General features: G+C 41.9%; 1 protein-coding gene across 5 annotated transcripts in view; it reads left to right on the top strand.

The window, feature by feature from the left end:
* PLCB4 (phospholipase C beta 4) overlaps nt 1-22,793 on the top strand; it is a 272,520-nt gene that overhangs the window by 74,808 nt on the left and 174,919 nt on the right. For all 5 annotated transcript variants that reach the window (XM_029072432.1, XM_029072431.1, XM_029072428.1 and 2 more), the window contains one exon: nt 20,788-20,850. The gene's annotated coding sequence lies outside the window, so the exon portion shown is untranslated. The remainder of the gene's footprint in view (nt 1-20,787; nt 20,851-22,793) is intronic.

Genomic DNA, 22,793 nt, shown 5'->3' with positions numbered 1-22,793 from the left:
TATCCCAAAGCCTATGCTTTTCCTCTAACCCTTCTCACTTCCCTTGCTGTGTCCTTGAGCTTGAGATGATCCATTAGAACAGTGTTTCCATGGTCTTTTAAGCAGGCTGAACTGGAAGAGAGAAAGTCACTGTAAGACCTAGGTCCATAGCCTTCTCTGTTTGCTGAGGTGGGCAGGGGCTGGAAAGCCAGCTGATGGGAACACTCCCAGGTTTTGCTATCTTTGACTCCTGTTGTGTCGATGGCTGGATCTCAAAGAAAGGATAGGGAGAAGGAACGGGAGCTGCGGTGTGGAGGCAGCAAGAACCTATCACCGAAGAAGCCTCTGGAGTAGAAAATTGTCAACACGTCCAGAGGTGGATGGTGCCAGTGGAAGACATTGATGTTAAGGAGACAACCCACTTAACCAGGAAAATCAGGCTAATTTAACCTCTGCTCTACAGAGGCCAGATACTCCTCTTATTAAACACTGTACAAGTATTTATTAAGCAGCTATTGGGCGTGAAATACCAAACTAAACATGGGGAAAAAAAAGTTATATTTGAAAATTAGAATGGTCCCTGGCCTCGATGAGACTCCCAGTCTAAGAATAGTGGTCTGGGGGAAAATATTTTAGCTTTCTTTTGTATCTTTGGCCAATGACAACAAGGCCATCGATAAACACAGAGAGAGCAATGAGGTACCACAGTGGCTTGAAGAGCAGAGTTTTAAGTACTCACAGCCTGGAGTCCAACAATCCTAACAGGCACAGCCTCGGCCATCACAGCGTTATAAAAGTTGATAATGGTCTCAGCCACTGCTGCTGCTTCTCCCTCCTGAGGTGCCGGAAAGCAGAGGCTGATGGGAAGTGTCAATGGTGTGTCGGCAAAGAAGCCTCTCTCCCGTAGAGCGGAGTTTTGATCTGGTGGAGAAGGGTCCAACAGACACTCTCCTTTGCCGCTTTTAGCTATAACACAGTCAATATAATGCGAAGGAAGCAGTGTGACCTAGTGGAAAGAACAGGAGCCTGGGAGTCAGAGGACCCAGGTTCTAATCCCGGCTCCGCCACTTGTTTGGTGTGTGACCTTGGGCAAGACATTTCACTTTTCTGTGTCTTGTTACCTCATCTGTAAAATGGGGGTTAAGACTGTGAGCCCCATGTGAGACGAACTATGTCCAACCTGATTAGCTTGTATCTACTCCGTTGCTTAGTACCAGTGCCTGGAACATAGTGAGTGCTTAACAAGTAACATTTTAAAAAATATATGGCATTTGCTGACTAGCTTTCTTTTTTTCACAACACAGCAAAAAAGGGTTGCCTCATAAAAATGAAGTTACAGGATTTTTCCTTCTGGATTGTTGCTGAAGGGACAGGAGCTATCTAGTTACTTTCCTAAAATATTCAGAGATGCCAGCTTTAGTTCCCTAGTTTCTCACAGCTACTTTTATTTTTATCTAACCTATGCAAGAATGGGTGATGAACTTGACTTACTGCTTATAGCATGAAATCTTTCTTAGTTTAAATATGACACCCTCGAATTCAGAAGCATAAAGAAGATCATGTTTCCCCTTAATTGGGAAAGAGTGCAAGCAAGCCTCCTTCCTGTGCCCCAACTTCCTGTGGTTACAAGTGTGCATATGTTGTTGTGGAGATGGGGAAAGGATTGGGGGGACCTAGAGGAGCGTGGGTTGTTGTATGCCTTTTTATTGCTTTTGTAAGGTAACCCGTCAGGTGGGTGTGGGGAAGTGTTAGGAAGCTCTGTTTATGGGAATTTCATCTAGGAGTTCGTTAAGAAAGATTTCCTAACAGTTGATTTGTACAGCTTCCTTTTCATCCTCAGACTGAATTGAAGATCTTTGCCTGCCTTTTCTTTAAAAAAATGTATTTTTTTTTGTATCTGACATGCTGTGTTTATTAAATGCTAATCTAAGAATTAGAGTGGAGCTACTCTAGTCTAATATAACAATCAGGGCTAGAAACTCTAAAGAGGAAACTTATTCATGTTCTATATTTTTGCCATAGACTATGCTAGATACGTATAAGAAATGCAGTGCAGATACAAACCTGAACCCGCATTTCAGGGTCCAACATAATTTTCAACTTGTTTTTCTTTTCTGCCTGACTCAATTTCTCCACTTGGTTTGGAGGATTGCCTTCTCGGTCCTTTGGTATGATGAGCATAGAATGTTGGCTCACCTCAGCAAATATTTCCTTTCACGATGAAGTAAACTAATCCTTGTACAGTCTCCTCAACTCTGAATCTTATTTTAAAGGTTATTTATTATTTTTTGAGTTGTAAAAGTGAATTTAAATCAGTTTTCATTACTACTGCTTAATTGTTCCCAACATGGTTCTTCAGTTTGAATTGCTTTCTCAGTTTTGTAAAAAAACAAAATTTGATAGGAGTATGACTCAGTGTACTGAAATTGTATTCTGTTAGGCTGGTTGGCTTCAGTGATTTTTATATTTTAAATAGCTTCACCAAGATTATTCTTTCAGGACCATAAAATCATTGGCATTTGTTATGCAAGATGATAGCATTAGCTCTCTTTTAACCAATTGCTTTACTCTTTCTTTTAATTGTATTTTTCAGAACTCCAGTGGGTCAGGAAGAGGGGATTCTAGGAAGCAGAACCAATTATTTAAGCAAGAGTGGGGGGAGGCAAATGAATCTGGAAGGGAAGAGCAAAGAGAGGGAGACAGTGAAAGAGACACACAAGATTGTATCTGCCACAAACATAAATCACTTGCAGAGACGTGGAGTTTTGAGCTATTGAGGGGTGTCGAGTTCAGAGCCATATAATAGAAAAACAGTGACTGCTGTGGTTTAGCCTTCTTCACTGCCACTGTGCCCAGTTCCACTGCTGCTGCATGTGTTATTTCTTGGGTGTCACCAGTGCTCCCCGAGGACTTTTACTATTCCCCTGGGGCTGTGGTGGTGGTGGTGGGGGTGAGGAAGACTTCACCCCTTTAACTGCAGTGCACTGACCCAAGCTGGCTCTCCACTATTGAAATATTCAAAAGGAAGGTTTTTTTCAGGCGATAGGACAGAGGGTGAAATTTCACAACTGCCTGCCTAGTTACAGGACATCTGGTTATGTTACATATTTAATAAATGGCCATAATTATCGAGACCTATTTGCTCAGTGGAGTCACAGTTCATCTTCTGGAACTGCCAGTAGGAACGGAACCACTTCTCTTGTTAACCTCAGGCAGAAGCTCTCTGTGCTGCTCTGCTTTGGCTTCTCCCCAATAAACCACTCTTAGGCCTGGTGGATCAATGTAAAAAGAAGGGAGCTGCAGTGTTTGCACTGACACACTCATTCTTCGGTCTATATGGAGAGAGATGGGCAGGGGGGAAGCAAGGAGGTGAGAAAGAAGTAGGGAAATTGTCTCAAAGTCAATTCACGGTAAATTAGTGCCTTTCCATGAGCTTGCAATAGCATCTTCTTTTCCCAATGAAAGGACGAAATAATGGAATGAATGCACATTGTCAGCTGAAAACAAAACGGGAAGGCAGAATTATAGGGTTTTATCTTTTTAATTTTGAAAATGCACACTCATCACTCAGGGTTTGTGGTTATGGGTGAAGGGTAGGCCCTCAGAGTCTTACCTTCATATCTGTTTATCTAATTTCAGAGTAATTGAAGACTCTTGGTTTTGTTTGTATGCATATTTTTACACCTCCCTTGTGGGTGAAAATCTCATTTTTCATCAGATGCTCAGTAGCAGCAGATTGTGTTTGTGGTATTTATGAACATCCATTTTGATTTTTCTTATGTTGTTGATGACAGACTAGCCTGTGACAGCTGAACCTTAAGCTTCGAATTTTAATTTGGAAGAATCTGTTCAAGTGTCACTCTGTAGAATTACGCAACTAATATTAGAATAATTTGGGGATCCTTTAGAATAGATTGGGATCCTTTGCTCCAGTTCTTAGAAACCCATTGCTAAGGGAGACAATATTGGAGACCGTGGTTTTAAAAGACGACTGAATAGGGAGGGCATCTGGCTCTCAGCCCTATCAGTAATGATCCTTTGTGAACCTCTTGAGAGTCGGGGGGAGTTGGGAAGTAGACTTCAGCAAGGTCACCTTCTTGCCGCACTTGAACGCTCTCTAAATAGAATGGGTTTTTCCCCCTCTAGTGGGGAATACTTTGCTTGCTTACTCTTCGCTTCCCATGCTACACCCATCTGAAAGCAGTTCCTTCCCTTCCAGGGGGTCCATTCTCCCCCGGCATACGACTCAAAAGAAAGTGTTTTGTTCACCCATCTGTATCAACATTGCAGCTCAAAGCAGGCTGCTAAGAGGTGGTTACCCGGCTAAGAAGAGGTGGTTAGAGCTATGTCCCTTTCACTCGCCCTGTTCTAGGGAGCAAGACTGGGAGTGGTATGAAGTGAGCGCTGGCAAAATGGCTTTTGGATATGACTCAGTGAACTTTCCAGTATTTTAGTGCCATGTGATGTTGCCAGTGGATATTAATAAGCATTCGTTGGTAATAATTCCGGAATAGAACATGTCTTTCTGTAGCATAAACAGAAGATCTTGCACTATTAATCTTCGTTCCTACTTGTATTTTGAGGTCTTAATTTGGAGATACTTCTGACAGGTAGGTAGCCTTAATGGCATGATGTGCACAGAGATGTTTCTGTTTAATATTTGCGTTCTCAATGAGTCACACTATAGATCTGCATTGGGTAGTAGAGAAAAACGGCATATAGCTGACATATGGCAAATGGATTAAACTAAAAGTAGTAATTCAGAGTAATCCATCTTTATCCTGCTGATTTTACTTTTCCTTTAACTTTGGTGTATACGGAAAAAACTGCACAAAGGCAGTATCAGTTCGAGCATTACCAAAAGCTGTCTGTGTAGAGCAGCGTCCAAGTGCTTGGACAACATATGTAGGTCATTCAATAATATTTATTGAGCGCTTACTATGTGCAGAGCACTGTACTAAGCGCTTGGAATGTACAAATTGGTAACAGATAGAGACAGTCCCTGCCCTTTGACGGGCTTACGGTCTAATCGGGGGAGACGGACAGACAAGAACAATAGCAATAAATAGAATGGAGGGGATGAACAGCTCATTAAAACAATAGCAAATAAATAGAATCAAGGCGCTGTACATCTCATTAACAAAATAAATAGGGTAATGAAAATATATACAGTTGAGCGGATGAGTACAGTGATGAGAAGGTGGGAAGGGAGAGGGGGAGGAGCAGAGGGAAAAGGGGGAAAAGAGGGTTTAGAGCGGAGAGGTGAAGGGGGGGGTGGTAGAGGGAGCAGAGGGAAAAGGGGAGCTCAGTCTGGGAAGGCCTCTTGGAGGAGGTGAGCTTTAAGTAGGGTTTTGAAGAGGGGAAGAGAATGAGTTTGGCGGAGGTGAGGAGGGAGGACATTCCAGGACCGCGGGAGGATGTGGCCCAGGGGTCGACGTTTGGGCATATATAATGTGTTCATTACTTCTGTTATATGCTCCCAAGCACCTATTGCAATGCTCTGTACAGAGTAACTGTCAAGCCCAGACTTGAAACCCGCTGTGGGCAGGTATGGTCTCTCTATTGTTAAATTGTACTTTCCAAGCACTTAGTACAGTGGTCTGCGCACAATAACCGCTCAATAAATACGACTGAATGAATGAATGACCCAGCAACGTCAAAGCTTTTGCTGGTTGAGTGTGTCCTGGAAGAAGTGGATAATAAATAAAAACAAACTCGGGAAAGGAGAAGGAGAATTTACATGGGATACGTTTGTACTTGACCAAGACTTCAGCCCTAAGTTGATGAGGCCATTTCTGAAAGGATAATGTGGCTGAAAGTCAGACTGGAGGGCATCGAGGACTAAGGTGGAGGAGAGGACAGGGCCTAAGGCTTGCTACAGTGCCATTTAAGAAGCTGTTTCACTCAGGGAATCATGTTACAGGGCAACTTCCCTGGCTTCCGAGTCAGCTGAGGATCACAGACAGAGAACTGAATAGGCTTGGTAGGAGGGCAAAAGGGATGGACGGTAAATTAAGAATACAGAGATTGGTTACATGAGACAACAGAGTGGGATTTACTACATTATCTTAATGATAACTGTTGTGGAGGGAGGAAAAGAATCATAAGTGCATTTTGTTCTTAAAAAAACAAATAGAAACCCATACCTGACCAAGAGGACCAAGCAGGAATACTTCTTGTTGACTAACTGATGTGTTTTTATGGTAAGGTAAGTATTAGCCTAAGTGAGGCTTTACTCAAATAGACTCTCTTCACCTAATAAGATATACACAAATATCAGTAATTCCTAATATGCAACTCAAGGATGCATAGATGGCAGATTGCAGTACATTTTTTTGTTTTAGGCTTATTGCAAGCAAATCATACAACAAAATCTCATCATTTTGTAAAAAAGTGTTTGTCAATTGTTTTGTAGTTTGGATAATCCTTAAGAAAGCAGTAAATAGGGCTAGATGTGACATATATCTATGTGCATATCCATATATTAATGCTGTCTCCCCTCTATTGTGCAGAGAATGTTTCCCAACTTTGTTGGTTTGTACTCTGTGAAGTGCTTAATACAGTGTTCTGCCCACAGTAAGCACTGAATACATTCCATTGATTGAAAAGTGTTATGTTGAAATAGCATACCTATTCAGAAGATAAAGAATTCCAAATTCAGTGCAGTCAGTTCTTTGATATTTTGAGTTTTTCATTTTTGAAAACCTTAGGGAAAACTTGGCATTATTTTAGGGGAACAGTAAGGTCTAGAGGAAAGAGCATTGGCGTGATAGTCAGAGGTTCTGGGTTATAATCCCAACTCTACCACTTGCCTACTATGTGACTTTGGGCAAGTCACTTGAGCTTTCTGTGCTTCAGGTACCTCATGTGTAAAATGGGAATTCAATACATGTTCTCCCTCCTACTTCAGTTATGAGCCCAGTGAGGGACAGGGACTGTGTCCCACATGATTATTTTGTGTTTACCCCGGTCTTAATATAGTGCTTGGCACATAGTAAGCATTTAATAAATACCGTTATCATTATTATTATAATTATTATAGTCCTCACTGAGGGCAGAGAATATGTGTACTCTATTGTATTGTACTCTTCCAAGTGCTTAATAAAGTGCTCTGCACACAGTAAGCACTCAGTATATATGGTTGACTCATTGAATCATTGTAGTAGGCTTTGATGCCACATGAACACAACCATTTCTTTCAGCATCATGTTGCATCAAGTACAACCAGCCGTAGACAGAAGCCTACAGCAACAGATAGGTGTATCTCCTTATCACTAATCAGAAAGAACTAAAATAATGAGACCTAGAGACAAAGCAAGAAGGAAATGGATTATCTACCTTGCCAGCCACGCCCAGGTGCAAGAATAGAATCTCACAAACAGCAGCTTCTTTCATAACAAACACAATCATACAAACACACACCTTTGAGACAATTCAAATGTAAGAGCTGCTGGACCAGATATGACAAAGAAACCTATGAAAATCCATTGTTGTTTTAATTTTGTAAAACAGGCGTGTTTAAAAGTAATTTTCTACCTGACTCCCGTAATATTCTAGTTGGTGTGTCTTAAGAAATTTTTAAATCAAGTTTAATTCATCCTGATAGAGTTTTTGGTGAAATTAAGGAGAGAATTGATGGAGTAGCAAACTTTAGCACCCAGTAGTTATAAACACAATTTTTTTGCAGTTATTTCCCGCTTTTTCTGCCTGTTCATCTATAAGAACCTTTCGTGGGTGTATGGAATGGGGTTCCTTCATATAAACTTTCCCTCCATTAAGTGGTGATGTAGCAGGGTTCCAAGACCACATTAAAGATAATATCTTTCTACTGTAGCATAAATCTTCTTTCTTCTTTCTTCTTCTAGCATAAATAGAGCATTTTCAGTTCTATTTTAAGTTGGCGAGACTGACATTTTACTGTTACTTTACTAAGAGTCCCTAGCATTAATATAAATGAAATGAAAAATGTATGTTCATTTCCACCATCATGGTTATTTTAAAAGTCATCCTGATTTAAAATTTTTAAAAAAAGCTTTATTGTGGGTGATTTGCATTGGTAGCTGCCTTTTCATTTCAGGTTAAATCCATAGCACATGAACCCAATTTGGGGATAATAGGCCAAGAGTAGCAGTGTGGGAAAGAGCACCGAACTTAGTCTGCGACCCTCATGTTGGGGCAGGGACTGTGTCCAAACTGATTATCTTGTTTCAACACTAGTGTTTAGCACAGTGCTTGGCTCATAGTAAGCACTAACAGCATTATTATTATCATGACCCTAAATTAATGGTATTTATTGATCACTTACTGTGTGTGCAGATACTGGCGCTTGGAGAATACAAGAGAACACCCAGCTACAGTGAGTTTATAGACTAGAGATAATCCTCATCGTTATTCTTTGGAAGACAAAAATAATCATTCATATTGAAATATCATAAAAGGAACCTCTTTCTGAAAACTGGGTGGCAAAGATTTGGTAGTATGGAGAGGAAGGAGGAAGGAACTAGAGGATTAACTAACTAATCCTCCACTCTCATCCCAGAGTCTTCTTTCTGTTTTAGGTAGATGCAGAACGCTGTTAGCCTGACACACGACCACCTTGAATAACATCTCTTCTCCCCATGCTAATTCTCTATCCCTTTTGCATCACCTGTGCACTTGAACTTGTACCCCTTAAGCACCTTGACAGCCCACCCCTGCAGCACTTACATATGTATCCTTGTGCTTCCCCTAACTGTAATTTGTTTCACTGTCTTTCTCTTCCACTAGATTGTAAGCTCCTGGATGACAGGGATAGTGACTACCAACTGTATTGAACGTTTATAACAGTTTAGCAGAGTACCCTATACAGGGTACCTTAATACACGCTGTATCGGCGCTTAGAACAGTGCTCGGCACATAGTAAGCACTTAACAAATACCAACATTATTATTATTATTAAGCGTGCCATTGGCTGATAGAGTGATTGAAGGGCATTCAGGTGGTATATCCTGTACAGATACCAGGCAGTGAGGTGCTGGAGGCTAAAATTTGCTTGTATCCACCCCAGCACTTAGTACAGTGCCTGTCATAAAATAAGTGTTTAACAAATACCATCATTAGAGCAGGGTACAAGCAAACCGAGCAGGCATTTGTAGCACAGTCAGATGGACAAAGTCAGGAAGGCGAAGGCTTGGGCAGGCTATAGGTGAAGTGGGCTTGGGTAGGAGGTGGAAGCCAGGGCAGAGGGAAGACGAAAGAAGAGAGACCACTTATCATTACCAAGTCAGGCAGCAAAGAATAGCAAAGTCAGAGAGAGTAGTATGGCATAAAGTAATTAGAAATATGGTGACAGACAATTGCTTTAAAAAGATCACGGCATAGAGATGGAGAAATAAAAACTGCCAGTAACTGTAACAGCGTAGCTATGGGCAACTTTAAACACACACGATCCGGGCAGGATTGTCAGTAATGCACTAGTGTTATCAATGACAGTCACAGATTCTGATAAAAATCTCAGTCAGTAGCATTTTCTTAGAATGCCAAGGATGGCTGTAGATAGTGAAGACATCAGAGTGCCAACTTCCCGAGCAGGAGATGGTGATCACCGTGCTCTTCGTAATGTAGGAGTTACCATAAATTGTGTTATGTCCCAAACAGAACTTCTCATCTTCCCAGGTTTCCCCTGACTTTTTTTTTTAAGTATTTAACTGCTTCCTGTGTGCCAGACCCTGTACTGAGTGCTGGAATGGATACGAGCCAAACGAGTTGTACACAGTCCATGTCCCACGTGGAACATGGGGATCCCAGTCATAATCCCCATCATCAGATGAGGTAACTGAAGCACACAGAAGTTGTAATTTTCCCAAGATCACACAGAAGAATGGGGATTAGAACCCAGGTCCTTCCCCATGATCTATCCATTAGGCTGTACTGCTTTCCCATCACTGTAGACAGCACCACCATTCTTCCTATATCACAGGCCCGTAACCTTGTCATTATTCTCGACTCTTCCCTCTCGTTCACCCACATATTCAGTCTGTCACCAAATCCTCTCAGTTCTACCTTCACAATATCACTAAAATCTGCCCTTTCTGCCATAGCCAAACTGCTACTGTGCTGAACCAAGCACTTATCATATCCCCAACTTGACTCTTGCTTCAGCCTCCTCCCTGATCTCCCTGCCTTCCTTCTCTCCCCACTCTAGTCCACACTATACTCTGCTGCCTAGATCATTTTTCTGAAGTACTGTTGGGTTCACGTCTCCTACTCCTCACATACCTCTAGTGGTTGCCCGTCTCCCTCTCCGTAAAGCAGAACCATCTGCTTTACCATCCTCCTTACCGTCTGCTTTAAAGCACTGAATCACCCTGCCTCCTCCTATCTTATCGCTCTGATTTCCTACTACAGCCCAGGCCAAATGCTTTGCTTCTCCAAAACTAACCTTCTCACTGTACCTCAATCTCGTCTAACTCGCCACCGACCCCTCACCCTCATCCTGCCTCTGGCCTGGAACGCCCTCCCCCTACATATCCAACAGACCACCACTCTCCCCACCGTCAAGGGCTTATTAAAATCACATCCTCTCCAGAGGCCTTCCCCAACTAAGCCCTCTGTGTCACCCTTGCACTTGGGTATGTTCTCTTTAAGCACTTGATATTCACCTCACCTCACCCCCACAACACTGATGTACATATCCATAATTTATTTTAATGTCTATATCCCCCTCTAGACTGAAATTCCTTTTGGGCAGGGAGAGTGTCTACCAACTGTGTTGTGTTGTAAGCTCTCAAGTGCTTAATACGGTGCTCTGCTCACAGTAAGCGTTCTGTAAATACTATTGATTGACTGATTAGAATTTACTTCTACAATAAACTACAGAAATCCCAAGTTCCCTGAAAAGGACATTGTTGTAATCAAAGCCTCCTGAAAGCACATTGCATTCAAAAAGAACATAAGCAACATCATTACTGGCTCAGAAGAAGTGTCCATTGAGTCCGGTGTTCTGTCTGACATGACAGTAGAATACTTGATATCCAGCCTTTTGGTTAGTGATGGTCAATTTGAAAAGAGCCTTTGTTCAGATTCCCGTTACGTCAGCCCAGGGTTATGTAGTTCGGGACTCTGTGATCCCTGAATAGAATTGTGATTTTTTTTCCTTCATAGAATCCTAATTCCCAACTTTATTTTCCAAAAGAAATTTCCATTTTAGCCGTGATTCAGGGTGGACAAACCTAGGCATCAGGTAGCAGACTGAATGCCGGCATTCCGTGGAAGCACGTTGTCCTGGTCTGACTTTGGAGCTAGCCCAGAAATAAGTGATTAGTAGTACAGTGCTCTGCACACAGTAACTGCTCAATAAATATCTTCCATCCTCATCTAGATGTCACTGACATTTAGCATGACTGGTAATTAGCTCCTCATCCTCACCTCTCCTGCTACCTTGACTAAGCCCTCATTTCCTCATCTCCCACTCCCTTCTGCGCCACCCTTGCACTTCAATTTGCACTCTCCTTCAGCCTCACAGCACACTTTTTTTTTTGGTATTTGTTAATGTTGGTATTTGTTAAGCGCTTACTATGTGCAGAGCACTGTTCTAAGCGCTGGGGTAGATACAGGGTAGTCAGGTTGTCCCACATGAGGCTCACAGTCTTAATCCCTATTTTACAGATGAGGGAACTGAGGCACAGAGAAATGAAGTGAGTTCATTCAATAGTATTCATTCAATAGTACTTATTGAGCGCTTACTATGTGCAGAGCACTGTACTAAGTGCTTGGGATGAACAAGTCGGCAACAGATAGAGACAGTCCCTGCCGTTTGACGGGCTTACAGTCTAATCGGGGGAGACGGACAGACAAGAACAATGGCAATAAACAGCGTCAAGGGGAAGAACATCTCGTAAAAACAATGGCAACTAAATAGAATCGAGGCGATGTACAATTCATTAACAAAATAAATAGGGTAACGAAAATATATACAGTTGAGCGGACGAGTACAGTGCTGTGGGGATGGGAAGGGAGAGGTGGAGGAGCAGAGGGAAAAGGGGAAAATGAGGCTTTAGCTGCGGAGAGGTAAAGGGGGGATGGCAGAGGGAGTAGAGGGGGAAGAGGAGCTCAGTCTGGGAACGCCTCTTGGAGGAGGTGATTTTTAAGTAGGGTTTTGAAGAGGGAAAGAGAATCAGTTTGGCGGAGGTGAGGAGGGAGGGCGTTCCAGGACCGCGGGAGGACGTGACCCGGGGGTCGACGGCGGGATAGGCGAGACCGAGGGACGGCGAGGAGGTGGGCGGCGGAGGAGCGGAGCGTGCGGGGTGGGCGGTAGAAAGAGAGAAGGGAGGAGAGGTAGGAAGGGGCAAGGTGATGGAGAGCCTTGAAGCCTAGAGTGAGGAGTTGTTGTTTGGAGCGGAGGTCGATAGGCAACCACTGGAGTTGTTTAAGAAGGGGAGTGATATGCCCAGATCGTTTCTGCGGGAAGATGAGCCGGGCAGCGGAGTGAAGAATAGACCGGAGCGGGGCGAGAGAGGAGGAAGGGAGGTCAGAGAGAAGGCTGACACAGTAGTCTAGCCGGGATATAACGAGAGCCCGTAACAGTAAGGTAGCCGTCTGGGTGGAGAAGAAAGGGCGGATCTTGGCGATATTGTAGAGGTGAAACCGGCAGGTCTTGGTAACGGATAGGATGCGTGGGGTGAACGAGAGAGACGAGTCAAGGATGACACCGAGATTGCGGGCCCGAGAGACGGGAAGGATGGTCGTGCCATCCACGGTGATAGAGAAGTCTGGGAGAGGACCGGGTTTGGGAGGGAAGATGAGGAGCTCAGTCTCGCTCATGTTGAGTTTTAGGTGGCGGGCCGACATCCAGGTGGAGACGTCCCGGAGGCGGGAGGAGATGCGAGCCTGAAGGGAGGGGAGAGGACAGGGGCGGAGATGTAGATCTGCGTGTCATCTGCGTAGAGATGGTAGTCAAAGCCGTGAGAGCGATGAGTTCACCGAGGGAGTGAGTGTAAATGGAGAACAGAAGAGGGCCAAGAACTGACCCTTGAGGAACTCCAACAGTTAAAGGATGGGAGGGGGAGGAGGCTCCAGCGTAGGAGACCGAGAATGATCGGCCAGAGAGGTAAGAGGAGAACCAGGAGAGGACAGAGTCCGTGAAGCCAAGGTGAGATAAGGTATGGAGGAGGAGGGGATGGTCGACAGTGTCAAAGGCAGCAGAGAGGTCAAGGAGGATCAGAATGGAGTAGGAGCCATTGGATTTGGCAAGAAGGAGGTCACGGGTGACCTTAGAGAGAGCAGTCTCGGTAGAGTGGAGGGGACGGAAGCCAGATTGGAGGGGGTCTAGGAGAGAATGGGAGTTAAGGAATTCTAGGCATCGATTGTAGACGACTCGTTCTAGGATTTTGGAAAGGAAGGGTAGTAGGGAGATAGGACGATAACTGGAGGGGGAAGTGGGGTCAAGAGCGGGTTGCCCACAGTCACACAGCTAAGTGGCAAAGCCGGGATTCAAACCCGTCACCTCTGACTCCCAAGCCCGGGCTCTTTCCACTGAGCCACGTTGTTAAGCGCTTGCTATGTACCAGGCACAGTACTAAACGCTGGGGTAGATACAAGCTAACCAGGTTGGACACAGTCTCTTTCCCACATGGAGTTCACAGGCTTAATCTCCATTTTATGGAAGAGGTAACTGAGGCACAGAGAGAAGTTAAGTGACTTGGTCAAGGTCACACAGCAGACAAGTGACAGAGGTGGAATTAGAACTCAGGTCTTTCTGACTCCCAGATCTATGTTCTAGCCACTAAGCCTTGCTGCTTATGGATTCAGTGCCAATTTACTCTACCCATCTTCCATTTTCCACCTAGATACTTTTATTTTCCATCTAGACACTTCCCCCATCTCCCCAACCCCATTTCAATCTCATTAAGAGAACTCCCACCTGTTAAGTGTCATTACAATCATTAGGATTCGACTGCACTTCTAAAGAAGCTCTATGCTTGCAAACAGGCTGGAGTGGGCCGAAAAACTTGGGGAAAAAATAATTCCGTAGTGGGCTCGGAAAAATGGGAAAATGAGCTGAGTGGGGTATAAACCTGATTTCTTTTTTTTCAATATCTCTGTTCCTTTCTCTCCCCTGAGGTAGTATTGCTAGGAATGGAATAGTGCTTCAGGTTTATGGCAGTGCTGATGCTAGCTGATATTTGTCGGGCTGCAGAGTATCTCAACTTTCCAGATAGGGTAGTCATTTTCTGCAGTAAGTGGGTATTTTTATTCTGACATTGCAGGGCCATCAGGGCTAATGACAAAGGTCTTTATCATCGTCATTAGCGTTACTGTTACTGTAAATACTGAAGAGTCATTTACTCCCTATCTTGAGGGGGAAAACCAAGGAGGTTGCTCTGACAGTTTCCAGTGGTTTTCTGCAGGGGGGAGGATTATATATTTGTGTGCAGGAATAGATATGCTGTACCTGATAATTCAGCAGGGACAGGGAAGGTCCAGTGGCTGGTAGACTGCAAGAAGCGAATTCACCTTAGTGATACAGAAGAGCAAATGATAGTTATTTTATTTATTGTAATAATTGACAACCTTAAATGTATACAGTGCTTTTATTCCCCAAATCGTTTTCCCATTACTTACTTCGTGTTGTACCCAAACGTTCCTGTGTCGTCGGAAAAGGCAATATTTATATCTCAGTCTTACAGATATGAGACTAGAACTCCAGAGAGGTTGAGGTAACACAGGAAGCCAGTGGCAGAGCTGGGACTAGAACCCTGATCTTCTGACTTCCCAGAGCATTGCCCAACCCTGCTCCTTCTCTAATAGAGTAAAAGTAGCTATAGTAATCTGATGTTATCTACTCAGCAATATCCAGGATATCAAAAATAATAAAATATATTATTATTTTTCCTTATTTGAATGCTTTTGTAAAAAGCACATAAATGAAAACCTGCCAAAAGTAGCAATCCAAGTTGTACCTTGGATGAGAGGATTGTCATTCATGGGTGTTTCAATTTTATTCACCCTGTAGTTTGACACAGTTAATCAAATGCAGAATGGCTGGAACATGATATGGTTCTGCTCAAATCTAAAGGTCTGTTTACAGAAGAGCAAATTTGCTTGTTGATTAATCAGTAAAGATACAGTCAGCAGTTGCTTCATATTTTTGTTTTTCTTATTTCCATGTGGTGCATAGAGACATATTTTTGTACTATCAAGTATTTTGTTCAATATAAAAAAATCACTTTGGGAATTTACCATTTCAAAATGTTGAATAAAACTACCCTACTTATTGTCATTTTTGTATTGATCTAACCTGCTCATTTTTCTATACCCCAGTGAAAATTCAGATTGAAGCCTGCGGTATTAATTGCAATATTCACCACGCTGATGTGCCATTATTAAAATGTCTTTTATTTATCCAGTCCTGCACATTTTAAAAAAAGTTTTCAAAAAAAGAACAAAGAAAAAAAAAACCTGCACTAGAACGAAAGCCAGCTCATTCGTCTTATGGGTAGCAAGAAGCGGAAGAAGCAGGACACTTTGCTGCAGATTAATATTGAAGCAAAGGACAATACTATTTTCAATTAGAATTGCCTGGGGAAATTAGGTAGACTGAATATAATTACCTGAGTTGGCATTTGACCAGGTTTTCTGGGCTAAGAACTTGTTGTTACTAAAAGTGCCTTGGGATCTTTAATGACCACAAGCAGTTGAGGTCCTTGACTTTGTTTGTCATCACAGCATATATTTGTGTGCTTGCTCCAGTGAACTGCTGGGTTAAGCCAAATTGTTATATAAGAAAAACAAACAAATAAAACCCAGGGTAGAAAAGCCATTGGGAAAACATGAGTGCTCATTTAATGTTAAGTGCACAGGCAAAGCCATTCAATTTCATTAGTTTAGGGACCTCCGTTATGTCACAGAGTACACATTGATGTTAGAATTGGGACGAAGAAAGAGAGAACCTTGGATACAAATATAGTCTAGCACTCCAGCTCGCCCAGAAAATGGCTGTCATAATTACCATCAAGAGTATTTATTGAACATCCATGGAATGTGAATCAAATCACTGTTCTGAGTACTTGGGAGAGTACATTAGAAGCAAGGCACATGAGTCAGTCCTACCTTCAGATAATCTACAATCTAATGGAGTGGGGAAGGAAAAGTAGACACAGAGTATTTACTGACAATGAGAGGGGGAGGAACAAGAATATAACAGAAGTAGTACAAATGTATCAGGATGAAATAGCTGAATAAATCAGAATAAAAATAAAAATGTACAGCTGTAAGTGTTAATGATCAGAATAAAATGTACACATGTTAAGGTTGATGTTGGACGGAGGTGATGGGGACAATGTGCATGAATCAGGGAAGATTTACATGTATATCCTTATTCTCTGCCATTTCCCGTACCTGTAATTTATTTAATATTCAACTCTTCCTCTAGTCTGTAAAATTCATTGTGCTCAGCGATTGTGCCTGTCAACACTATTGTATTGCACTCTCCCAAGTTCTTAGTATGGTGATCTCTACACAGTAAACATTAAATACTATTGATTAACTACTTTATTCCAGGGTGGGAAAACATCTTGAGTGAATAGGTGCGAGGCTGGAGGGTTGAGTGAGGTACAGTTAGAAGCTGATCTTGGCAGAAGTGGAGAGTGAGCTAGAAAGGAGTGAGTGAAGAGATTCATTCCCCAGAAGAAGTGCATCTTCGTGGGCAGTGATCCTGCCATTTTGGTGAATTCCTCCAAGATGATCAGAGTCATTCCTCCAAGATAATCATTTCTCCGAACTGGTCATACTACAGTTCAGCCAGGATTCTGCAGAAGGTGGGGAGAGGGGAAGAGGCAGAGTCAGGCTTCTGATGACATCATCCCCAGTCGGGCTGGCCAGTCCTCCAAGCCTCCTGCTTTTGACCCTCTCCCAAAGAGCCACGAGCCAAGAGGTGGTGATTGGAAGGGAGAGATGTGAAATGTCAACCAGAAACTCACACTCCCATGATTAGAAATTTTTGTCTAATCCCAATTTGATTCCAGAAGACAAAAACAGCAAGCATCATTTCATCTTCCGCTTTCCAGTATTAGTGAAAGTGGAGCAGATTTGGACCGAGGAGGCAGACTGCTGCTTATCGTTTTCCAAAGGGAAGTTTTTCTGACTTAGAGAAATTCTGGCGTCCCACTGATTTTTTACAAGATAGTGTCTTTATCTTGTTTTCCAGGTGAAGAAATCCAACCCACAAAAGATGGTAAATGACTGGTTCTAAATTAAGATGCGAGTCCATGCTTAAATTTGAAATAGAATGTAACTTTCCTGATTCCAAGTCTCATGTTCTAACTACTAAAGATAGATCAACTGACATGTTTTGGTTTCCTTAAATGAACTGATTTCATTTTTAAGTAAATAAGAGCAAAAAAAGCTTGCCACCCACCACTTTCTACCCAATTTTAAAGTTACATAGTATTTTGAGAACTGTATTCCTGACATTTAATTTTTTTAACCTTCAATTTATCCAAAATATAAAGCTTATGACATTAAGGTACTTGTAGCTTTTCGAGTCTATTCATATGCCAAATCTTATCAGATTTTCACGCACGTGAGCAAACCCCCAGAAAGTTTGTATTAAGCCCAAACCAATAGAATATATGGGGGACCAAATAAATTTGACAAAATGTATGAAGCCTGGATGTTTTGATTATATTAATCTTTAAAATCAAAGTGAAAGTAGCATGGAAATCAGTCACTCAGTTACATTTATTGAGTGCTTTCTATATGCAGAGCATTGTACTAAGCGCTTTGGAGAGTATAACACAACAGAATTAGCATATGCGTCCCCTGCGCATAATAAGCTTACAGTCTAGGGGTGGGGTGGGATGGGGAGGCAAACGTTAGGAGTGAGGTAACCCCTAAGAAATTTTTGTAGTTCCAGACACTTTGTACCTAATTTAGCAAAGCCATTTTCAGAATAAAATAATTTTTTTTAAATGGAAAAAATGAGAAATGACCATGTTAAAAAGTGGTTATCATTATTTAAGTGCTCACTATGTGACATTCACCATTCTAAACCCCAGCGGGTAAATACATGCTAATCCAACTGGACAGGCTCCCACATGGGGCTGATAGACTAAGTAGGAGGGAGATCAGGTACTGAGTAGATCAGGTGGAAACAAAGGGAAAAACTTAACAAGAGCATTTTTTAATAGTATATCCACAGCAAAATGGTTTTGTTTTGTGATCAGATCATCTTGTATCTACTCCAGCCCTTAGCACAGTGCTTGGCATTTAGTAAATGCCACTGTTGTTTTTTCTCCAAACCCATGTTCTTTCCACCCCATCAAAGCACCTCCTGGATTATAATTTCCAGAGGCCCTGGTTCTGTTCCCTTCACACAGTAAACACTCAGAAAGTACCGATAAAGGTAATTTCAGCAGTCGGGATTTAGGTTATTTACAAGAAAAGATTTCCTGATAACAATGTCTTATCTACAATAGATGAACTGCATAAGTTTGGGGGAAAAAAGTAATAAAAATGGATTTGCAGTTCAATAAAATGGGGCTTGGGAACTCATGTCTTCGTTAAAACTGAGCATGGAGCACTTTGAGAATGTCAGGCTGGTTTATGGGAGCAAGGCATTGTGTCTATGATATATCGTCTTTGGACAGCCTCCTGATAAGTCTTTGAGGAGACACAATCTACAACTGATAACTGGAGGTACTGATAGCTTTCTCTAGTCTTACTATTTTGACCAGAATGATTAGACTCTGGATAGTATCCTTTTTGGGCAGAGCAGAAAAACTGCTATTCAAAAGGCTGAGGAACTTCCCGTCATCCCGAAAGGCATGCAGAGGGGACAGGCTTGAAGGTGAGACTAGCTGCTTGCGTTGTTAGCCTGACCCTGAGAGGCTTAGTCAGACACTGAGGGACAGACTTCTTCTTCAAGCTGTTACTGAGAATCAGAACACCTGGGTTCTTTTCCCACTTGTCTGCTGTGTGACCTTGCACAAGTCACTTAACTTCTCTGTGTCTGTTACGTCTTCTGTAAAGTGGGGTCAGATTGTGTCCAACCTAATTAGTTTGCATTGTTTAGAACAGTGCCTGACACACAGTAAGCCCTTTAATGAATACCATTTAAAAAAAGCAACAACAAAAAAGCTCTGCCAGTTGCCTGAGATGTGACCCTGGGGAGAATCCCTAAATTTCCTGTTCTTCAGTTTCCTCAGCTATAAAATGGGAATAAAATGCCCATTCTCTCTTCCTCTTAGACTTTGAGTCCCATGTAGGGCAGAGACTGTCTGACCGTTTATTTGGTATCTACCCCAGTGTTTAGTACAGTGCTTGGCACATAATATATAATAAATGTTTGCTAAATACCACTATAATCATCATTCTTATTATTGTTAAAGAAAAAAAACTGAACTTTGAAAAATAAAATTAAGAATACATGATGACCTTGTGTATATCTGAGTTGTCATATACTAGAAAGATGTGATTAGGGATTTTGTGAGGTCTCCAGAGATTTCTAAGAAAAAATTTAGAATTTTAGAAAAAATTTCATTTTTTTTCAGAAATATACTCTGCTTGAAGATAGAAAGATGAACTGGTTAACCGCTAAAGGTTCTTTGCAGATCTGTGTTTCTGGGATAGTCACCTTTCAACATGGATTTGTGGGTTTATATGCTACCTTTCCTCTTAGGTTTTTTTTTTCTATTATTATTGTATTTGTTACTTGCTTACTATGTACCAGACATTGTATTAAGTACTGGTATAGATACAAGCTAATCAGATTGGACACAGACCACGTCCCACATGGGCTTCGACGTCTATATCCCCATTTCACAGATGAGGTAGCTGAGACACAGGTAAGTTAAGCTACTTGCCCAAGGTCACACAGCAGACAAGGGGTGAAGCCAGGATTAGAACCCAGGTTTTTATTACTCCGTTAGTCCTCAGTGCTTCCTAGTTACAGTCCTAGTGGAAGGAGCACGACCTGGAGTCAGAGGTCCTGGGTTTTAATCCCGGCTCTGCCACATGCCTGCAGTGTGACCTTGAGCAAGTCACTTAACTCCTCATTGCCTCTTTTTACTTCATCTGTAAAATGGGGATTAAGACTTTGAGCCCCTTGTGGGACAGGGACTGTCTAACCTGATTATCTTGTATCAACCACAGTGCTAGGCACAAAATTAGTGCTTTACAAGTACTATATTGTACATAACATTACTGTTAGTACTGTAGCCTTTTCTTTTTGAAATATCTGAAGTTGACCATAAAATCTGAAACTCAGGAAAACAAGTCTAAGATCAATTGTGCATCTTACATGCATTCCTTTGTTATGAAAACAATATTATAATAACACAACAAAACAATTCAAGCTTTATGTATGTTGTTTATAAGACACCACAGCATCCAGGGTTTAGCCCTCCAGAAAGGTTGCTAAAACACTGCTTATTTGTATAAGGGGTGGAACAAAGCAGTTACTTGCTGTTTATATTTATTTAGGAAATAGCTCAGATATGTCACTGGTATTCTGTGCAACTTCTGCCTTTTTATGATCTTAGTTTTAATTGTTTAGAGTAATAAAATTTACAAGTGTAATGAAGGAAGATGGCATTAAAGCTCGATGCTACAAAAAATAAATAATTGTGATTTTTATGAATATATTTTTCTTTTTCATTTAGAAGAATTCAGCTATTTTTTTCCAGTGAAAAAAAATTTAGTGAAAACCTACTGGACACTTCTTTCTAATGCCATTGCTAAAGCTGTTTTTTCAGTACATAGGGGTGTTGCTATGATTGGAAATTTCAGTAGAACAAATACTGATTTCTTGTTTGTATGTTTGTTTCACAGAAGGAAACCACAGCCCACCTAACTAATTAGACCACTAATTTCTAGTCTGTGGAGACCTTCCTGGTAAGTACCTTGGTGCTAGAGGCAGCACTATATCGCATTTGTATTCACAGCAGTGCAAAACTGTTGATTACTGATGAATCCTGACATCATAACTTGTTCAGCCTTTTCTCTGAGAAACATCATCCTGAATAAATGAATTGCCGTTTACCTTAATGTAGGTAGATTTCCATTTAACTGGATAAATTATTCTCAAGTGGATTCAAATAAAGTAAGGGAAATTTGTTTCTATGATGAAACAATTTCAGGTAAAAAAACTTAGGTTTTGCCTATTCCTTATGCTTAAAAATGCAATAAGAAAAAGGCAGCAAACATTCTTTATGTGACACATCCATAATTGCAGCCTGCAGTTTATTGAGAAAGCATTTTTAAAGATCTTTTTTGCTCAGAATATCTTCCACGTGCTGTCCAGGTTTCTGTAATGCCATTCTCTAACAAAATGCATTACTGTGACATTTAGTACTCTGCCAAGGATTAGTTTCGATAATTTAGGTAATCAGAATAATTTACAAAGTTTCCTATTTCTAAAATTTGGTGTTACCAACTACTGGATAATCAGAATAACAAAGTTAAAAATTCCCAAATCATTTTAATGAATGTCAGAACTTTCCCTTTAAATTTCTTCCTCACTGTTTATATATTTTTAAGAAAAATAAAACCCATTTTGACCATCTAGGGAAATCATTAAGATTCACGGTTTATCAGGGAAACAGAAATCGGAAAGTATTTGGTTATGTAGAGCTATCTTTCCTCACAGCACTTTATTTAAAGATAAATAGATGTCAAGTACTAAATTAAACATAAACAGGAAATCAAACCATGCAAACATAAGCAAAACAGAAATGGCCCTTTGTTCTTAAGATGTTTCAGCAAACGCATCCGGAAAGCTGGAGTAGTGATTCTGGAGAGAGAAGCTCTTTAGTCAAGATCCTGGGATGTTATTGCTTTAGAAAATATCTTTTTCATTCATTTATTCATTCATTCAATAGTATTTATTGACCGCTTACTATGTGCAGAACACTGTACTAAGCGCTTGGAATGCACAAATCGGTAACAGATAGAGACAGTCCCTGCCCTTTGACAGGCTTACAGTCTAATCGGGGGAGTCGGACAGACAAGAACAATAGCAATAAATAGAATCGAGGGGATCAACATCTCGTCAAAACAATAGCAAATAAATAGAATCAAGGTGATGTACATCTCATTAAGAAAATAAATAGGGTAATGAAAATATATACAGTTGAGCGGATGAGTACAGTGCTGAGCGGAGGGAAAGGGAGAGGGGGGAGGACCAGAGGGAAAGGGGGTTAAAGAGGGCTTAGCTGAGGAGAGGTGAAGGGGTGGTAAGGGGGGAGCAGAGAGAGCAGAGGGAAAAAGGGGGGAGCTCAGTCTGGGAAGGCCTCTTGGAGGAGGTGAACTTTAAGTAGAGTTTTGAAGAGGGGAAGAGAATGAGTTTGGCGGAGGTGAGGAGGGAGGGCGTTCCAGGAACGCAGGAGGACGTGGCCCAGGGGTCGACGGCGGGATAGGCGAGAACGGGGGACGGTGAGGAGGTGGGCGGCAGAGGAGCGGAGTGTGCGGGGTGGGCAGTGGAAAGAGAGAAGGGAGGAGAGGTAGGAGGGGGCAAGGGGATGGAGAGCCTCGAAGCCTAGAGTGAAAAGTTTTCGTTTGGTGCGGAGGTCGATAGGCAACCACTGGAGGTTTTTAAGAAGGGGAGTGACATGCCCAGAGCTTTTCTGCAGGAAGATGAGTCGGGCAGCGGAATGAAGAATAGACTGGAGCAGGGAGAGAGAGGAGGAATGGAGATCAGAGAGAAGGCTGACACAGTAATCTAGCTGGGATATTACGAGAGCTTGTAACAGTAAGTTAGCCATTTGAGTGGAGAAGAAAGGGCGGATCTTGGAGATATTATAAAGGTGAGACCGGCAGGTTTTGGTGACGGATTGGAT

Source organism: Ornithorhynchus anatinus, chromosome 9, assembly GCF_004115215.2.
Source record: "Ornithorhynchus anatinus isolate Pmale09 chromosome 9, mOrnAna1.pri.v4, whole genome shotgun sequence".
NCBI lineage: Eukaryota > Metazoa > Chordata > Mammalia > Monotremata > Ornithorhynchidae > Ornithorhynchus > Ornithorhynchus anatinus.
The sequence above is the reverse complement of the archived record's forward strand: the minus strand, read 5'-3'. Positions and strand labels throughout refer to the sequence as shown.